A 20,834-nucleotide genomic window follows, 5' to 3' on the forward strand; every position below is an offset into this window, starting at 1 on the left:
GAACTAGAATTTATGCTAGCAGAATGGATGCAGGAGAAATAGGGCTGTTAGACATTGATTTGTATCTAGTAAAACTGCATTTTCTATGTCCCATGTTTTTGTAAGGGTCAGGAATGGTGCTCCTTCTGCTCAACTGATACTGATGCCTGATGAGTCATAGAAATGAGTGTTAGAATTAATCTACACCACTCCCTGGCCGGATAGGGGTGGGGGAGAAATCACAAGTGATTATCTAAGAAGAACTGTGCCTCAGGGAGCTGCCTTCTTCCTCAGGTGTCATTTCTGGAGAAGGGAGACAAAGGATTGTCTAGAGCTGGTCTCTTAGACTAGAGTAGGGTTCCCATCCATTGCAGTCTCCCTAGTGATCTGATCTGCTCATGGACACTTCCTGGTTACTTTCATTTATCCACAAAGGACTGAAGACTCATTGGGGAAGTACCCAGGAATAACAGACCAAACTCACCTCTCTGGGCAATCCAAAGTGAGAAGAGAGGAAGAAGGCATGTAAATGCATACCAAGGATCAGGAGATGAAATCCCAATACAGAGTAGGCAGAGAATTTCCCCACTTCCCCATTTCTCTGCACTTCCTATGAGTGACCAGACTCAAATGACCGTCACCAGGGTGTCTCTGTTGCTTCTTCTTTTGGTCAGTTGTCTTCCTATGGGGTCATTGGGATGGAATGGTTTCAGCTGGTGACAGCATGGCCAAGGTGCATGGCCTCAGCTCTTTGCCTCCTTTTCACCTTGAAGTTTTCTTGGTCTTCCTGTGCTTGACGACTAGCTCTCCTGACCAGACTTGTGTGATAAGGATGTTCCATGCAGTAGCTTTCTTTTCTCTTTGTTACCTATCAGACTCCTGTGTACTAGGACAGAAGGCATCTCACTGGTCTTAATCAGCCATCCTATGTTTACATAACTGATATGATGGTAGAAGGGTATTATTTGACCACTTTTCTCAGCACTAAAGTTATATATGGGAATTGCTTCTGCTTTTAGAACAATTGCTAATTAATAAAAACAGAAATTCAGCTTGAATTCTGAACATTGCTCCAATGTTTATTTTTCAATGAGCTGGAGGAGCTAATTGGGGTTAAAAGAAACTGACCAATAAGGAAAGGATTTATGACCAAACTAGAGATCAAGAGCATTACAGGATGTAAAATGGATAATTGTGGTTACATTAAATTAACAAAAAAAACTTTTGCACAAATAAAACCAGTGCAACCCAGACCAGAAGGAAAGCAGGAGACTGGAAAAAAGATTTTTACAGCAAATCTCTCTGATAAAGGCCTCCTTTCTTAAATATATATAGAGATGAGTCCACTCTATAAGAATAGGAGTCATTCCCCAATTGGTAAATGGTCGGAGAATACAAACAGGCAGTTTCAGAAGAAGAAATCAAAGTTACCTACAGGCATATGAAAAAATGCACTAAATTACTATTAATTAGAGAAATGCAAATTAAAACAACTCTGAGGTACTCTGAGATTGGTAATATGACAGAAAAAGAAAATGACAAATGTTGGAAGAAATGTGGAAAAATTGGGACACTAATGCACACTTGGTAAAATTGTAAACTGCTCTAAATATTTTGGAGAGCATCTTGGAACTATGCCCAAATTGCTATAAAACTATATATCTTTTGACTCAGTAGTGCCATAACCACGTCTGTATCCCAAAAAGATGAGTCAGTTCCAATAACATGAAATTGGCTGGTGATAAATGTAAACTCCTTCACTTAAGCTAAAAAATAAACTTCCCTAATGCAGTATGGGGAAAGTATGATGTGAAAGAAGTTTGTATCCTGGAAAATTTTTTGTGAACTACAGGTTGACTATGAGTCAACAGTGTTCTGTGGCAGCCAAAAAAAACTTACCTTGGGCTATTTTATTTTTATGCTTATTTTTTAAAAATGTATTTTTAATTAATTAATTTGGGGGGGCTATTTTAAGAGGGCAGAACCAAGAGGATGTTGTGTACAGTAAGAGTTATATTGTTTGAGGGGCAATTATGAATGGAGAAGTTGTTCTAAGTATTGTAACTACCCAGATCAATTACAAAGGACCTATGAAGGAAGATGCTATCCTCCTCCAGAGAAAGAACTGACAAATAGAAGTATGTATCGTATGGTTTCATATATATATATACATATAGTTATAGATATATAGTTATAGATATATAGTTATAGATTTTGATATTGGTACATATACACATACACATATATACACGCAGACATATGTGTGTGTGTGTGTGTGTGTGTGTGTGTGTGTGTGTGTGTGTGAAATGGTAGCCCTCTCTAGTGCAGGGGAGGGAGCAAGGGATAAAAGGAGAGAGGTAGGAACTTAAAATGTAACAAAAAAATAAATAAAATTTTTAAAAAGAGAGAGACCTAGCGTTCGGAACAGGGGAGGTGATAATCCTACTGTGCTTCAGCCTAACCAGACTAGAGTTATAGTGCTCTGTTCAACTGTGGGCACCACATTTTAGGATGGCGTTGCCAAGTTGAAATGAGTCCAAAGTAACTTGAGGAGAGTCAATGGTGGGTACTAAAGAACTTAACATGCCCATCTATTGAAGGACTTGGAGACATTTAGTCTGCAAAAGAGAAAACTTTGTGGACACATGATAGCTTTGAACATGTATTTCCAGGTCTGGCCCATGGAAGACACATGACCATAGTTCTGTCAGGCCCTAGAGTACAGAGCCAGGAGCACAACTGCAGAAAGGCTGATTTCGCTTAGCAGCCCGGAGAATCATCCTCATCATTAAAGTGGTCCCAGAGTGGACCAAGGAAGCAGGTTCCCCATTGCTGGAGGTTCCTAAACAGCAGCTGGATGATTATTTGTTGGAGATATTGAAGTAGACGTTCCTGATTAGGCACAGATGGGACTAAATTATCTCTGATGTCCCTTCCAACTCTAGGAGTTTATAATGACTGTGATTTGCTATAGCCCAGGGATGGTCTTTCAAGAATATACAGTTAGCCTATCCTTGGTAACTTTGAAAAAGCATTCATTTGAATTTGTCCTTGCACATTTGAGGTTAATTCATTATGTTTACTATGCTTCTGACTAACCAATTATGCACTCCCATTTCTGTTCCATCTTATTTCAGGCAATGATGACCTTTGGCCATAGCCTCAGCTTTCTCCTGCTTAATGCATCTTAATGTATCCCAGAGAAGACCAAGGTATTTTTAAGTATCCTCCTCACACATCAGTACCATTTGACCTCCAGATTCAAGCTCAAAGCCTTTGGTCTCTATTTATCCTTGGCATACATTAACAAATTCCCACTTACTGATTCTAAATAATGTGTTTATTATTTATTTATAGCATTCTTCTTTTTTTTTTTTTTAATTTGGAGTTCCAGATTCTCTCCTTCCCTTTGGCCCCTTCCCCACCCATTGAGAAGGCAAACAATATATTAATTATACATGTGAGATCATGCAAAACATGAAATAATCTTTTGATAACACTGGAGAAAGTTTTCATTTTTCTGAAGTAGTTGTTTGGTGTGTTTTTCAGTAGAGCCATATAACCTGATGGTCTTTGGTACCTAGCTCAATACCTGGCACATAGTAGGTATTTAATAAATGCTTGCTGAATTGATTTAAATTGATTTTTTTTCTTGATCCATATCCAATGTTCATTCTACTGTACTACTTCCTATTTTGTTTGTTTTACAAATTTGGATTTGGGCATATGAGGACACAGCACTATTGGCTACAGGCAACCCTGAGTTCAAACCAACCTCAGAAACATACTAGCTGTGGGACTCTGGGCAAGTTGATTTGCCTCTGTTTGTCTCAGTTTTCTCATCTGTAATATGGGGATAGTAATAGCACTTACCTCCCAGGGTTGTTGAGAAGATCAACGCGGTAATATTTAAGCAACATTTAGTATAGTGTCTGGTACATAGGAGGGGCTCCATAAATGCTTGTTTCCTTTCCTTCCTTCTTGCAGGTAAGGTAAAAGAATCAGTTCAAATTTTCAAACATGTATTAAGTACCTATGATGAGCCCAGCACTGTGCTAGGCACTATAGATACAGAGACCTTCAAGGAGCTTACATTCTACTAGAGGGGAATCACACTTCCACACACACATCCATACACATCCACACATATCAACATACATCTACACATATCCACACACATTTCTGCACACATCTGCACATGCACCGTGGTAAGTACATAGAAAATGAGCTGTAATTGATTTGGGATCTCGATGATGTGTTTCTTCTGATGATACAGGTTATGTTTTATCCTTACCTGTCCATCTAGGGTGACTCTTGTCCATAAGCTCCCATAAATTTGCCACAGGGAGCACACCCAACATACTAGAGGGTCTCCCTCTTTTTCTTGGGTGTCATGAGAATATCAATGAGAATACCAATGGAGTGTGTGAACAGTCCATTTGTTCACCCCATTCTCCTGTTGTGTGATTAGCCCACCTTCTTTTTCACTCTTCCATTTCTTTGATTGCATTTATTACTTCACTTCTCCTTCACAGTATCTTATTTGAAACCTGTGGCAGCCTATTCACACCTGCTGTATACCCTTTCTTTACCCTTTCAGTTCCTTAGAAACTAGAGTGCTCCTTGACTTACCACCACATGCCACAGAGAGAATAGTGGACTATTGGAATTTCATGGCAAACCAGGAAATATAAAGTATATACAAGCTATATCTTAAGTCATTTGGGGATAGTGAAAATGGCGAACGACTGGGAATATTTAGAAATGCTTTATATGGGTGAAAGGAGAGCAGAAAACCTGTGCAGTGATATGGAGGGAGGAAACACAATGTTGTTTATGAGAAACAGCCAGCTGGCCAGTTTGGCTGGAACATAGAATACTTGAGGGGGAGTAACGTAAAACTAGTCTGTAGTTATAAATTCAAAAAAATTCCCTTTGAAGATGCATTCAGAGATTCAAATACCATTTTTAATGGGGAGGAAAGGTTGGCAGGGAGGTATGGACTGATATATAGTATTTGGATCTTAGGTTTTTTTCTGATGTTCAAAGAAAAACTTTATAAGAGTCTATAAAGACCTCATGGAATTACCCCAGTTGGTTGGTTATTGACAGTTCTGTTGTCTATATACTTCAAGAACTATGATGGAAATAATTTTTTTTTGCTTTTCCCTCTGCTGATGACATTTGTCACATGAGAAATTCTGTGTCTGCACCAGTCAAGAGGCCTCAGGGAAGAAGGCTGGTGTATTCTCCTCTCTTAAAGTTGAGGACATCAAGAAAGCACCATCCAAAGCCTCCCTTGACCTTTGATCCCTGCCAAGAGGCAAACTGAGAACTGAGAACAGAGAAACACAAAGTGAGGGTTTCACTGTCCTTTGAACAAAATGTCTCCCTGGTTTAATGAAGGATGTTTCCCTTTCTCCTGTCTTAGCAGTACAGAGATGAGGTCCGTGCTCGAGTTTTTAGTTATAAAGAATGGATATAATTCACCTCTCTTAAGACGTGTCATTTTATTTTCCTATCTTCCTGCTTCATCTGCAAAAGACAGCTTCATATGCAGTCTGCTGTCCTTCCTGGCCCTGCTGAGTACCAGAAGTTCAGTCAGACTGATAAAATTGAGGAGACTTAAATTGAACTGCCTTCCGGTATATACTTTGTGATGTGGTTGAGCTCAAGATAGTATCAAGCAGTTGTTTCAATTAATTTGGCCAGTCGTGGTAGGGGGATTCCAGAAATCATTGCTATTACATTTTTCAAGTGTCTCACCCTTCTAAGTCCATTTATTAAATCCTCCACAACTCAGTGATTACAGCTCTTGAAAAAATGTGCAGACTGTCATATTTCTAATTAAATCAGCATTCGATAAAAAGAAGGCCTAAGTAGAAAATCTTTCTCTATAAAAAGGTTGGACCTCAGAATGTGAAGCTCACCTTGCTAATTTTTCATTCATTTTCTTTCTGCTGAGACTGTGATCTAAAGCCAACCAAGAGGGAAAAGATGCCCCTCATGTGGTGCTCTGAACCGAGTTCCACCTGAGGTAACACCAAGCCCAGAGGCTGGAATTTCATAGCAGGGTTACCTGTCTCAGGAATGGAGTTATCCAATTGCCATGGTCTTTTAGCTGGAGAAAGGGGAGATAATATAGGAAGAACATCTGCTCGGCTCTGATAAACCTGCTTTTTTTCACTAGGAAACCAAAATTAAAGTTGGACCTTGCAAACAGTGGCTTGCAATTACTTTGCAAATGACAGTTGGTAAATACAGCATTTTAAAAATAATTATAGATTTATGGTGCTTGTTAATCATTTGCACTAGTACTAACACTGACTCTTAATGAAGGTTACAATGTTAATGATTTTTTAAATACAGGCAGAGTGATAAGCGATCAACAGTACCACCACCTATTCCACAAAAATGGGTTCCCAGCTTCTGGTAAACGTAGCCACTTGCAAAAACTAGATTTGTATTATGTACCTCTTGTGAATAATCCCTTTTTTATCTCATTCTTTATGTGGCTTCTGTGTACTCTTAAAGTAGATTAGTTGGATATTGGAAACTTATTTTGATCGCTTTAAAATGTGTTAAAAGTAAATGCAGAAAGAAATGGCACACTTGTTACAGTTTTGGTGGTAGATTGAAATACTTGATCTAATTTGCTTTAGAAATTAGGCATTTCTAGAACCATCCCAGATTTTCAAACATTAGGGTTAATGTACATTTTCAAAATGCAGTCATTTCTCTTCTCAGCAGCCATATGTTCTAGAATGAATAACCTAGAGAAGCAGTGGGCTTCTCTCCATTGGAGGTATTCACTCAGAAGCTGGATGACAAGTTGGGAGATATGTTATGGGAGGGATTCCTTTTCAGGTATGGGTTGGCTTAGGAGGACTCTGAGGTCCCTCAAAATTTCAATGATTTTATGAATGTACATTTTCTTAAAGTGGGAAGCCTCTCTTTTTTCTCATTCCTTTTCTTTCTTTCCCTTCCTCCCTCCCTCCCTCTCTTTCTCTCTTCCTTCCTTCCTTCCTTCCTTCCTTCCTTCCTTCCTTCCTTCCTTCCTTCCTTCCTTCCTTCCTTCCTTCCTTCCTTCTTCTCTGTCTCCCTCCTTCCCTTCTCTCTCTCTCTCTCTCTCTCTCTCTCTCTCTCTCTCTCTCTCTCTCTCTCTCTCTCTCTCTCTCTCTCTGTTTCTCTGTCTCCCTGTCTCTGTCTCTCATTCTCTCTATCCCCCTCTTCCTACTTCAGTGTTTATACTTATCCTTTCCATAAGCAGCATGGTTTGGTGGAAAGAAGACTAGATTTGGAGTGATGGATATCTGGAGGTCAAATCATTATTCTACCACTTTCTGATCCGTTTACTGATGTCTCTGGGCCTCAGCTACCTCTTCTTTAAAATAAAAGGGTTGACTTAGATGAACTCTAAGATCCCTTCCACCTGTAACTTTAGAATCCTATGATAGTGCCCATTTATTCTCTAAATATGTATGTCAACTGCTTGTATTATATCGTCATCTGTATTCTCTTTACTTACCATTACTTATAGTATTGTTCTAGACTGTAAACTCCTGGAGTTCCCCAAAGAAGGGACTCCCAGCACTGTGTGATCAACCCCTTGGAATATGGGAGGGGGGGGTTGACTTGTGTGTCTGATCATGCCCCTCTCTTTCTCAATAAACTCCCTGACTCCTTATTGACAGACACTAAGATTAAAAAATATTTCATCTTTATGTCATCCTTCTAAATTTTTGCATGTTTTATAATGTATTTCAGTGTTAATATGGTGGTACAAGTATATAATTTATAAACAAGTAAGTATATGCATATTGGATTGCATGCTAAAAACTGCTTTTCACTGATGGTGTTTGACCAAAAAAAGTTTGAATGATTGGGCCTATATAATCATAGTTTTAGAGCTGGAAGAGACTTTTAAGGCCATAAAGTCTACCTTCTCCCACTTTAGAAATGAGAAAACTGTGGCCCAGAGAGTTGAAGTGATGTGCCCAAGCTCACAAAGGTAATAAGTATCAGAATTGGAATTTGACTCCAAATCTTCCTCTCTTTTTCCTGTCCCATGGTGCTTTTTCTTTATCATTTGTGTAGTTTAAGATTATGTAATTAGTGTATTATTTTTCCTGCCTGTCATAAGCCTTATTCCTTTGCAGAGTTTATCTATGGAATCATACCAATTTTGTCTGAATTTTTTGGGAAACGAAATTCTTAATGTCCACAAATGGATGTGCTTCATATCCCATTCCCTTGCTATGATGAACTCCATATTCCCTCGTGGTTCCTATCCATTCCACATCATGAAAGATTTCTTGCTTCTTGATCAAGGGTAAGCTGAAAAGTGTGCATGTATTTATCTCTTCAATTTGTAGAGAGAGACTTGTCAGCTCAGCAGGTCAAGAATTTACTAAATGTTATGCCTGTATGAGAAAGAGAATGGCTGAAGACAGTGGGAACCTCAAAGAAAGTTTCCCATGACTATGTCTTATTTGTTTGGGGATCTGCTTTACCAAAACACATCCTTTATCTAAGTGGACCGCTGTTTTCATGCAGTCATTTTTCAGTTGTGTCTGACGCTTTGTGACCCCATTTGGGGTTTTCGTGGCAAAGATTCTTTGGCTCATTTTACAGGTAAGGAAAGAGAGGCAAACAGAGTGAAGTGTTACACAGCTAGTAAGTGTTTAAGGCCGAATTTGAACTCAGAAAGATGAGTCTTCCTGACTCTAGACATGGTGCTCTATCTGCTGGACCACCTAACTGACCTCTCTAGTTGGAAAGGCTGTATCGTATTCACATGGCAAAATATTTGTATTGTGCTCTCTCTCTTTAGCCAGATGCTTTCTACAATGCATCCTTTCTCATCAATGCATCCTGAATTTCCAGACAACAAAGGGGTGTGTTGGAGCCAGCTCTAACTGGCTCCTGAGAGCTGGAAGTTAAGATTTTAGGGTTAGCATTCATACCTCGAAAATCAGCAAATGTTACGTCATACTTGATTTACTGTTTTATTGATTGCCTAGATGTAAGAAAGAGTGATGTGCAAAATGTTAATCATGCAGATTAAACTTAGAAGTGTGCCCTGTGCCCTTTTTTGGGGAGGAGTTGGCTGTTAAACACTTATCAGCACAGGACCATGTATATGTATTATTAACATAAAATGAGAGCTACTGCCCCATACTTTCCATTAAACTAGGTGTCCCCTTCCTTTGTTTTATTAAAAATCATGAGTTAAATTCTACCAAGTCTTAGTGACACCTAGGACAGAGTGGAGAGGGAAAGAGGAAAGAAGAGAGAGGAGAGGCCCAATGGCCAAGGCGTTGAATTTAGTTAGAAGACCTTGGTTGCTTTGTGACCTTAGGCAAGTTGTTCAAATTCTCCGAGCTGAGGAATTTTCCACCTCTAAATCTGTAATTCCATGAAAATTTCAACTTTACTTTGTTGCTTCTACTTTGTTTTGATAGATGGCCCATTAGTATTTTTCCAGGCCCAGTTCCTTGGTCTTTTCATCTGTGAATTAATAGGCATCACTTCCTCTACATCGTTTAAAGTGTGTGTGTTTTTTTTGAACACATCCACAAAATGAGCTAGTGCTGTTTGTACCCCTTTGGCAGTGTTCGGCACCAAATGTTCTGAAAGACTGGAATTAACTTCCAGGTTTTCTTCACCCAGCAGAGCAATCTGCTGATATCTTCTTTCTTAAGAAATGAGATCTGTTTAATGTTGTAGTGTAGACAATGAGACTTGTACCTGGGAATCAGGCAAAAATGATTCCACACAGGTGTTTCTTTAATGGAGTGGGGATAATCTAACTGATATATTGCTTATAAGCTATGGAAGGAAAGTGGGAACTCTGTAGTAATACGGGAACAAATTCATGTGTGTGGCATCTCTGATCACAGGCACCCCCTCCTCCCACCAGGTGGAAATGTAAATACCCAGAATACTAGATAGCTGTGTAGTGGAGCTCTAGTAAATTCCGAGCTGTGCCTGATAGCAGTAAGGTCCACCTGGAGGATCTGATCGGAAACCACGGAGCAGTGAGCAGAAAGGAAACTTAGCAGATCTCAGGTGTTTGGAAGTTGAGGCCATTTTCTGTGGATTTCACAGTTGAGGAATTAGGAGGTCATCTGAACCTCCTCAAATGTGTGTATCTTAAAATTAGATTACTTTCAGGGATTTACTTTTCAGGGAATTAGTGGAAAAACTGATTAACCTGAAACAGGAAAGCTGAGCTTCCTTTCCCTAATTGAGCAGGGGCCATGCCGAGACCTTCCACTTCATCTGTTCAGTTCAAGAGCTCTGGAGCCTGCTTTATTAAGAGAAGGGGCGACCCAGAGGAGATCTCCGTGTTGTGGAGGTGGGTGCCAGATTGAATTGACTGCTGACATGAATTTTAAATGAATGTATAATTGTCACTGAGGAAGGGTCCCTCTAAATCCAGCTGAAAGTCTTTGAGCTGCCTTTTAAGTTTTAATAATAATTTCGTTTTGTTGTGAATGTAGACTAGCATCCAAATGCCCCATCATTACCACCTCGAAACCCAGTAGATGTGAGGCAGTTTTCAGGTTATGGTAGTCTTTGGGATTGAAGGGAGGGCAGAGGCAACGCTAGGCAAAACTTTGCAGGTTGACCATACAGTGACGGAGGAGAGACATTGGGTATTCTCAGCCTGTTTTCCTGAAATTCTCAGTTTAGGAGATGAGTTTGAGAACTCACTGGTTCACAATTCCAGGTGAGCTAATCTTCATGATGCTGCTTAACATCTTTGGATAGCAGCCTTTTCACTTTCAGATGGTGCCGGTGAGGCTGCTCTAACTTTCAGGAGTGGTGAAGTTAGAAGTAAAATGTTTGGGAGGTAACTGGTCAACCAAATCTGACCATTTAGTGAGGCTTGGAAGCAACCAAAGTCAGTGGGCACACAGCCAGAGTTACAATGAAACCTTCTTCCTTCCCTTCTTCCAAAGAGACCGCAGTTATTCTACTTCTGTCATTAGCCAATGGAATTTCATCATCTTCATTAAAAAACGTGTTTTGTTTTGATAGGAAACATCTGACAAGTTAGAGCCCTTCCATTTTGAGTTCCCTGTCTTTTCATAGACCATGTAGAAAAAAAGGAAATGAGCACAAAACATGCAGGGTGGTCAGGAGTGAATGGGTTGTGATCTGAATTCTTGAAGGGGACACCCATATCAGTGAGATCCAGAATCCAGTGGAGTAGTTTGAATATGAGACCGAGAGGAAGGATATGGGGGGAAAAGTCTTACAGTATGATAGTAGAATAGGAGATTTAGAAACTAGAGACCTCAGAGTTCGTTTAGTCAACACTTTTGCTTTCCATTTTACTCTAACCCTAACTAAACAGGGGAACTGGGATTTGAACCTGGGCCTTTTACCTCTAAATCTAAGGTTGTTTCTGCTACATCCCTGCCTCATCAGAAGGCATGGATGAGTTGGGATCTGTATAATGGAAAAAGTTCTCACAGCACCAGGATCACAAATCTATCAGGGTATCAGTGAGTGAGGAGAAAAGTGTCTGTGTTCATCTTCACTTACTCAGAAGGTAACCAGTGGGCAGTGCAAAGAGTTGGAATCTGACTCAAAGGATGTGAGTTCAAGTCCTTGCTCTGTCACTGTCTGATGTGTGACTTTGAGCAAGTCACTTCTCTGGGGCTTCACTTTCTTCATAAGTAAAATATAAGGAATATTTAAGATTCTTCTCTTGAAATCTATCATCCTATAAGTATTCCACCAACATGTTTTTAGAATATTGTCTGACATTCACAGCAGTCGAGTATTCAGTTCAGCGAAGGTACATACTATGTGCAAACCTGAAGGTCTACCCACCCGTTCTTGTACTGCATTTGGGCTTGGGCACCATGACTAAGTTATATGTGTGTATTTATCCCTTAATTGGGGCTCTTAGAAAATCAAAGAACACCTACAGGAAAAAACCAGCTTTGCTATGACACTGACAGCCTGAATAGATTACCTCTTTGGGTTAGGATCTGGAGAGCACAGAGCAGAGTGGCAGTGGAGTCTTGGCATGGGGAAGGCTCAGTGCTTTTTGAATTCCTCCATTTGAAATTCTTAATTATAACATCTCTGTACTTGAGGGTATTCTCAGCATTCAAGCCATCTGATCAATGTGTGTACACAAAAAGCCAGCTGGTATACTGGCAATGAAACTGACTCTTACAATTTTGGAGAGGCTCTGAAAGAAAGCAGCTGCCCATAGATGAAGCTGTGATGTGTATTGAAAGCTTCTGAGAAAGCTTCTGTGGCAATAATAAAGCAAGATGGTGTTGGGGAATTTTAGGAATAGTCTTTATGTCCCTTCTCAGGTAAATAACGGTTTCATTTCCAAGTGTTCTTTCTTTGGCTTGAGTATCATGTTTGGAAAGATTATAATTTTAAAGACTTTCTTCTTTTAACAAGTTTTTGGAGGGAACAGTTCATCTGATGAGGTACTGTCTTCATGGACAAAGTACAGATGTTTCAGATGTCACATCTCTTCCATTTTCTGTGGAATGAAATAATGGCTGTCTTGGGCCTGACAAATGTATTTGTTACCTTGGGTGCTTGTATAGGATCTTGAGTCTATTATCCATCTTCCTGGAGGCCTAGACACAGGCTATATTCAGAGATTTCTTAGAGTAAACTCAAGGTAGGAACAATACAAGGCAAAGAGAAAGTGGTATTTTGGATGAGTATGCCCCAATTAGGTTGAAGCAGGTGTTGCTTTTGTGGATAAGTTGAACTAGATAGTTACTGAGGGTCCATCTAATTCCAATTCTATGAACTGAAGGAAGGTGCTAAGATAAATTAATTAATTGGATGGGAGAATGAATTGGCTATAACATGCATATAAGAGATAAGACAGGAGGCCCGAGCCTGGGAGAGTGTGATAGTATCAGGAATTCAGTTCAGAGAATGATTTTTGTTTTCAATTAAAATATATTCACATACTTTGAAGTTATCTGTGTCTTGTATTGCTCTTAAGGGAATGTGTATTCTGAATTTAATCCAACTTTGTATTTTAAAAATTATGGGCTTGTTTCTTTCATATCTCCTCTGTCAAACCTTTTATGGAGAGAGGGGAGCTAAAAGATGAATGGGAACAATAAAATGGAGAACAGTTAATTTGATGAGGTCAGAGGGGAGGACAAGATGAGAATTAGGCCAAATAATATATAGCATGTCATAATTCAAATTTTTCAAAACTACTCAGAGTTCTTCATTTATAAAATGGGCCTACAAGATGAATGTTTTGTTAACCTGATTTTGCGCCTGTACTTCTGCATTTTGAAGAACTCCAAGATCAACATGAGTCAGCAGGGAGATGTGGTACCCAAAAATACTCATGTGATCTTAGGTTGCATGAAGAGAAGCCAAGCTTTCAGGAACAAGGTGTTAATGAATGGTATTCTGTGCCTTCTGCCTTGCTCAGACCAGAGCTGGAGTTGGGGGTCCATTTCAGCCACTCCTTCCTAAAAAGGATAAGCTAGAAAACATTCAATGTGGAGCATCCAAAATATTGAAGGGTTTTGAGGCCCTATCTTTTGAAATTAAGTTGAAGGAGCTAGGCCCTGACAAGAGAGGCCTGAGTCTAAGGATAAGATATCTCCGGTTCAAGTATTTTAAGGGCTGGTATGTGGAAGAAAGCCTTACTCTTTTTGGAGAGAAGTGCTAGGTGTGTAAGGAGCCAAGTTAGGCTTTATGTTACTTGGTCCTGATGAGCGCTGTCCCACCGTGCAATGGGTTACCTGAAGAGGTGGTAGATCCTCCATCACTGGAGGTCTTCAAGCAGAGGCCACATGACCATTTGTCAGTAGTGGTTTTGGCTAGATGGCCTGAGGGTCATCCAACTCTTCAATTCTGTTATTTTCATAAAGTGCCTTTTGTAAGAAAAAGTAGGAATGGAGCCCACAGCCGAACTTCCAAGTCTTTTGAAAACTACGTAGAATGGGAAATTTAGTTTATATCATTCCAACTTGAACAAACTCTACTACATTCTGAGAAATTTCTATTTCTAAAGCCAGATAGGCATTTCATGAGCTCTATTCATGTAGAAGTGACCAGACTGAGATAATTTAGAGGGCCCTTTAATTTCACAGAGTTACCTGAAACTTGAGAGTCTGGAAGCTTTATTCAGGGCTTGAGCCTCCCTTGAATAAATATGTACACCATTGACTTCCAGCTATTTTCCAAAGGCCATTTTCACCTCGACTTATTTTACTTTGATTCAAGTAGTGAATTTTCATTTAGGAGATTTCACCAGGCTGTATCTTTTCAGTGTAGGAGGTAATGTTATGATCTAGGAATACTTAACTCTTGGTGCTGAACTTGGTGTCTCCAAAGGATGATTGAGTGATAATCACTTGATGCTCTACCACATCAAACTCCTGGATTCCCAGTAATCTTTTATTTTACTTCTAAAGCCATCTACTGGAAATCTATTTCTAAGTCTTCCTCTGCCTAGAAATGTCTACTCCTGACACCTTGTCAGTAGATTATCTGCAAATGAGATAGTAAAGCATCACTTTTAGAAAGTTGCAACTAAAGAAAACTTTACCACCTTGTCGATAAGCTGCTGCTTTTGGCAAATGATGGAGTGACAGCTGCAAAATTTGTGTGAAAGATCAGCTCCCTGTTCTGTTGGACTCTATAGGCTGGGTCTACCCAGTCAGAGCAGTACCATGTCCTAGGCACATGGGAAAACAGAAGGGGAGCACAGGTTGGCTGGGGCGTTGTTTCGCAAGGGGATTTTTGCCGTGGAAGTTAGCCTAGGGGCGTTTCTCAGTCATTTCTGTCATGCCCCCAAAATGTTCATTAAGGGGGAAAAGTCATCAGTTTGTGATTTAGCTGTGATCCTAGCCAAGTCATCAATAGAGTGAAAATCTTTTCACATATTGCCCCAAAGTTTGAGGCCAAAGAAAACGAAGGAAGCAGATGGAGTTCCATGTGAATGCTTCCCTATGGTTACTATTTGCTTTTATTGGTGCATTAACATAGCTATTTCAGGGCTGGGACTGCCATGTTTTTCATCTTTGTGCAGTGACCCTTGGCTTTACGGTGGTGTAGATGATGGGAAGGGATGCCACCTGCTGGTTCAGGCAGGAATATCAACCAGCTGTCCCCCCTCTCCCCAGGGAGTTGACTCAACCCTAACCTTGACATCTCTGGACTTTGAGTGACAGGTTAGCTGGGTAGTTAGGTAGCTATCCCTACCCCCCAGAAGTCTCTCCAAAACTGGGAGCAAGAGAGGTGAATAGGAGAGGAGAGAAGTCTTGGGGAAGGAATACCCTGGGAAGCTTCTCCATCAAATCTTATAGACTTCCATCTTGCTATGGCATCAGTAACAGTGAAGGAGCCAGCACAGAACTCTGGGACCTTGAATTATATCTAGGAAGGTGCTGTTTCACTGAACTCACAAGAAGTACAGAGCCTAGGCTGGTAATTCCTCAATTTCCCTATCTCCTGAAGTTTCTCATTCTTTTCCCTTATTAGGAAAATGTGTTTGGTCCCAAAATATCATTCATTTTTGGAAGCACAATATAATGAGCTAGTTTTTTTAAATCCTGCAACTAAAAAATGGTAACAACTCAAAACAGTTATAGATAATTGTTTGAAGATTTAAGCAGTTAAATATAAATTCAAAAGTCTTAAAATGATTCTTACTCTTCCCTTTTTTAAGTTAATTGAACAAGAATAGATCTTACTCCAACCCCTTATTTTAATTTTGTATGAATCTTTATGGTTTATGTATGTTTCTTGTAAACAATGTATTGTTCTCCTTTCTAATTCATTCTGCAGTCTTCTTTGCTTTTATGGTTGAGTTCATCCCATTCAAGTTGATGGTCATGACTGTTAACTGTCTTCCCCTCCTCTCATCCCATCCCCTCATGCCCTTTTTTCCTCTCTTTGCCCTCTGACCCATTCCTTGAAAAGAACAAGAAAGTGGTGATAGAAACATGGACTTATTGTTATTGTTAATAATAACTAGTATTAATCAGTGGTTCAAAGTTGCCCAAGTACCTTACAAATGTCAACTCATTTGATTCTCACAACAGCTCGAGGGGAGAATTGCTATTATTATCATCATCATTTTACAGATCAGGAAACTTGAGGCAGACAGAGGTTGTGACTTGCCCAGGATTGCACAGTTAGTGTCTGAGGTTGGATTTGAACTCAGATCTTCCTGACTCCAGGTCCAGTGCTCTATCCATTGTCCTGCCTAGCTTGACAAGACTGTCCTATAATTGAAACATTCTTTTTTTTCTGTTCTTCTGTCTCTTCTCTTTCCCTCACTCTCTTCTCAAGCAACCTTCTAAGTGTGTTTTGCATATAACTAATACCTGACCAATCACTCCTCCTCTTTAGAGTCCTCCCTTCCCCCTCCATTTCTCCACTTGTTTCCCTGTTAAGTTTAATGTATTTCTATACTAAAGTCTTTTGGGGCAAGGAGGAAAGGGCAATGGAGAGGCAGCATGTAGTTGTTTTCTAGTTGTTTTCAAAGTTGTTTTTCCTGTTGATGGGAAAGAGTCGTGAGGATGGAGGATGCACCTTATACAAGGCCTCTAGTCACACACAGAGTCACAGGCCCAGTATTTAAGGATTCCATTGATATATGTTGAGTTTCTAATGTATAGAAGTGCATATATTCTCTCTTTTCACCATGAGGAGAGTACTCTGTGGCTTTCAGGATCAGTACTAGATGGTTAAAGACTGAATCAGGCCCTGCAGGCCCAAGTTGATCCTTGGGAGCAGGGCTGTCTAAGATGGATGCACTGTCACTTTTATTTAATCTCCTTGTGCATTGTTCACCAACAAGAAATTCATTTTCAGCTGAGGGGTTGGATTATTTCTTTCACATAATCCAAAATTTAAGTCTGTGTCCATCGACATTAGGCAAGTCCCCCAGGCTAACTAAAGGAGTAGCCTGTTTGGCAGAGGCATCCCATCATCAACCTGATTTCGATGTGGAGTCTTTTTTATCTTCCCTTATCTTTCCCTATCATAGTGTGTGGAAAGAACCTTGCAACTTTTAGCAAAGAGGACCTTCTTCAGTTCCTCGATACATCATAAAAGGAGCACCACCCGCCCACCTACCCAGCCACCCACCCGTATTCCTAAAACTCCTAGTGCTCCGGTCCCTATAATCCCCAGAGAGTGAGGTGTTTGCTGTTTGTGTGTTTTCCCCAGACAATCTGAGGCTGGCAAATGCAGCTTTTCAAAATGTGAGAGCTCTAGAGAGGAAACAGTTCTCAAATGAAGCCACAGAGCCTACAGCTAATTTTAGATGTCTCTAGGTAGAGAAGTCAACAGAGTCTTATGCAAAAAGGCCAAGGATAGCTTTGTCGCATATGGGCTTCAATAATGAAAGCCAAGCTGAGACCAGAGGGACCATGGATATGGCTGTATTTTAAAAACTAGCAAATGATCTGCCTACATTGACTTATAAAAATGAATTAATCTAGTGGAATTTTTAAAAACTTTTCATGGTACCTTTTGTTTTTACAATACAGACATTTCCTCCCTTCTTTCTTCATTAAGTTTTTCCACATGATAAGGCAAACCAATAGCAACTGTGATATGTATGCAACCTTTGACCTTCATAAACCTCCATCTTTCCAAGAAAAGCAGGGAGATACATTTCCTCATCTCTTTGGCCTACACTGGAATTTCATTGTAATTGTTCCTCCGAGCCTTCTCTGGAAATGTCTCCAGAGAATGAGTCTATCCTGCTCTGATAGTTCTTAGTTACAGCTCTCTGCTCTGACTTGTTCTTGATGGGCCAAGACTCTAGGGACTTTCCAGGGCGTGGCTGTGGTGAAGTAAAGGTTTCTGATACTGGTTTTGGGCTAATTCCTCAGTAAGCACTGGTATAGTTACTGTCCTCCAAGCAAAGCTCAGCTATGAATCAGGACTTCATGGACTGGAAAAGCAGCATGGGAGCTGAGAAGTTGACTGGTCCCATGAAAGGGACAACCAAGATCATTGAGAGATCAAGTCACTTGACCATGCTCCAACAGGGTGGGGAACCTGCGTCCTTAAGGCCACATGTGGCCCTCTAGATCCTCAAGTGTAGCCCTTTGATTGAATCCATACTTCATAGAACAAATCCCCTTAATAAAAGGATTTGTTCTATAAAACTTGGACTCAGTAAAAAGACCACATCCAAGGACCTAGAAGGCCATGGGTTCCTCATCCTCCATCCAACCCAATGGTTCATTAGCAGGAGAGCTAAGACCATACTTCAAGGCTGCTGATTCCCATGTTAATGTTCTCTCCTAATATGTGATAGGGCATGTGAATGTGTATATATGTGCATGTACTTGTGTGTGCACATGCATGCCAGTTTTAATCTTTAGTAGCTTAAAAACTCCACTGAGTCATTTGAAACACTTTTTATGTATGTGTGCATGTATATACATATACGTATAAATGTATTGATATGTGTGCATATTTATGTAGGTCTGTTTTGTATGTCTGTGTGTATGAAGGCAGCCAGGTGGCACAGTAGACAGTCTTTGCTTCAACTCTGACCTCAGACTATATGTATGACTCTGGGCAAGTTGCTTAGCCTCTATTTACCTCAGTTTCCTTATCTGTAAATTGGGCTTCAAAATAGCATCTACCTTCCAGGGTTGTTGTGAGAATTCAATGAGATATCCAATGAGATATCTGTAAGTATATCTGTGGTAAAGTACTTACCACAGCAGCTGTCACATAGTAGGTGCTATATCAATGTTAGCTATTATTATTATTTTATATATAAATATAAATTTGTCAACTCATCTGCCCCTTTGAGGCTTTGGAGCACTGAGAGTTTAAATGACCTTTCCAAGGTCACAAAACCAGTATGTATCCAAAGCATGTCTTCTGAACTCCAAGGCTGGCCCTCAGTCTATTACCACACACTGCCTTGGCTTCTCTAATATCCATATTTATAATCCCCACGATAGAAATTGAAGAGAAATGTGATTTCCTAATTTATTCATGTATTATTGGTTAAGCCTGTTTTCAAGAAACAACAAACTTTGTGTTCTTGGAGCCCCGAGTCCAAAGCTTATATAAACATGGAGTATATTTGATGCCATTAAAATATTGGCATGCTTTAAAAAAGAAAAAAAAAAACCTAGAAAATATGGGCACCAGTGTAGCTTTTGACAGTGAGAATTGTGAGCTTTGGAAATTGTCTTTTTAAGATGACAGGCTCACCATAACAAAAAAAAACCTCTGCATAAGAGTTATGGCCCCAAAGTAATACTTAACAAGCTTGCCTTTCCTGACTACAAACAGGGTTGATTAATAACAGGCTAAGGACATCAACAATTCAATGACTGTCAGTGGGATAAAGAAAGCTTCGTCATTTCCAAATGTAATCAGGGCAAGAAGTACAGTGAGTTTATTGGTATGGTGTATAGGATAGGCCACTGGACTTGGAGTTGAAAAGACCTGGGTTCAAATGTGGCTTCACTAGTAGTGTGACTCTGGGCAAGTCGCTTAACCCCTCTGAGCCTCAGTTTACTCATCTATAAAATGGGAAGATTGGACTCAATGACTTTTGGGGCCCTTTCCAGCTCTCAATCTACGATCCTATGAACCTATACTGTAACCAAAGAGGAGACGAATACTTTAGGTATGAGTTACTCCTGCAATGTGACGGCATTGAAAGATACTGTTCAAGAAGAAAAGAATGTCATGCTTCTGTAGTAAACATGGGATTGCTTGGAAAATGAATGAGAAGGGTTTTCTCAGATGCTAGAATAAATGGTAGTCTCCGATTGGTTCATGTATCTCCTTGGGTAAAGTTTCAATGAGTCAGGCTATCATAGCAAAAGAAGGTACCGCATGTCAATGGAATTGTATCCCACTCATGGACCAGAGAGAACACTCTCGGGATGAATAACTGGGAAGCTGTGGGCTTTGACCACCACTGGGGGCCATTTTGTTCTGGTGGCATGAAAGGTTTGTGGGATGTGTTTTGCCTGCATTCTTAGGTGAAAAATGTTCTAAAATCATGAGACTCTTTTGTGTGCTATTAATCTCTCAAAACGCAATTTAAATAATAGAATTAGAAATACATGAGGAGAGGTAGCTTGGCAAAGTCAGGAAGCTCAGACACCTTGTAATTAAATGATAAGAAGGCATTGTGGTTCAGTAGAAAGTGCTGTGTTTGGACTCAGGGTACCCAGGTTCAAATCTAGGTGTTATCAGTGAGCGACTTTGAACAGGTCACTCAATCTTTCTGTGCCTCAGTTTTTTTCATGTATAAAAATGAAGGGGTTGACCTCCAAGGTACCTTCCAGCTGTGTATCAGTAACCTTATAACTCACTTGGAGTTCACTCACAATCATCATCTAGGGAGGCATGTCTTGGAGACAAGGAACCAGGCATTCCTATCAATGCCAACCAACTGCTGCAGACAAGTCAGCCTAGCTAAAGTAACATGGCCCCCAAGGTAGAGACAGGAGGCAGTGTATGCCAGTCACATCAAACCACTACCACCCTTTTGTTATTGTTTACTCATTGCAGTCACATCTGACTCTGTGACTCCTTTTGGGTTTTGCCATTTTCTTCTCCAGCTCCTTTTACAGATGAGAAAACTGAGGTAAACAGGGTGAAGTGACTTGCCCAGGGTCACACAGCTGGTAAGTATATGAGGCTGGATTTAGTAAGTACCAAATGAATGCTTATTCTCTCCTCTATTTAACTAGAACATAGTTTGTAAAAGGGAATACTGTGAAATGAGCTCCACATACCTAGATTTTAGAAGTCCACTAACAGCAGGCTAAAAATATTGTATTTTATTGCAGATGCAGTGAAAACCACTGAAGATTTTGTTTTCT

General features: G+C 40.0%; 1 long non-coding RNA gene across 2 annotated transcripts in view; it reads left to right on the forward strand.

The window, feature by feature from the left end:
* The first annotated feature begins 10,216 nt into the window (after positions 1-10,216).
* Positions 10,217-20,834, forward strand: part of LOC140515554 (uncharacterized) — a 168,681-nt gene continuing 158,063 nt past the window's right edge. The window contains exon 1 of one of the 2 annotated variants that reach the window (XR_011971084.1): positions 10,217-10,339. This is a non-coding gene — a long non-coding RNA (uncharacterized lncRNA). The remainder of the gene's footprint in view (positions 10,340-20,834) is intronic. The other variant, XR_011971083.1, reaches the window with a different exon arrangement.

The sequence above is a fragment of the Notamacropus eugenii genome, chromosome X (assembly GCF_028372415.1).
Source record: "Notamacropus eugenii isolate mMacEug1 chromosome X, mMacEug1.pri_v2, whole genome shotgun sequence".
NCBI classification, from domain to species: Eukaryota; Metazoa; Chordata; class Mammalia; order Diprotodontia; family Macropodidae; genus Notamacropus; species Notamacropus eugenii.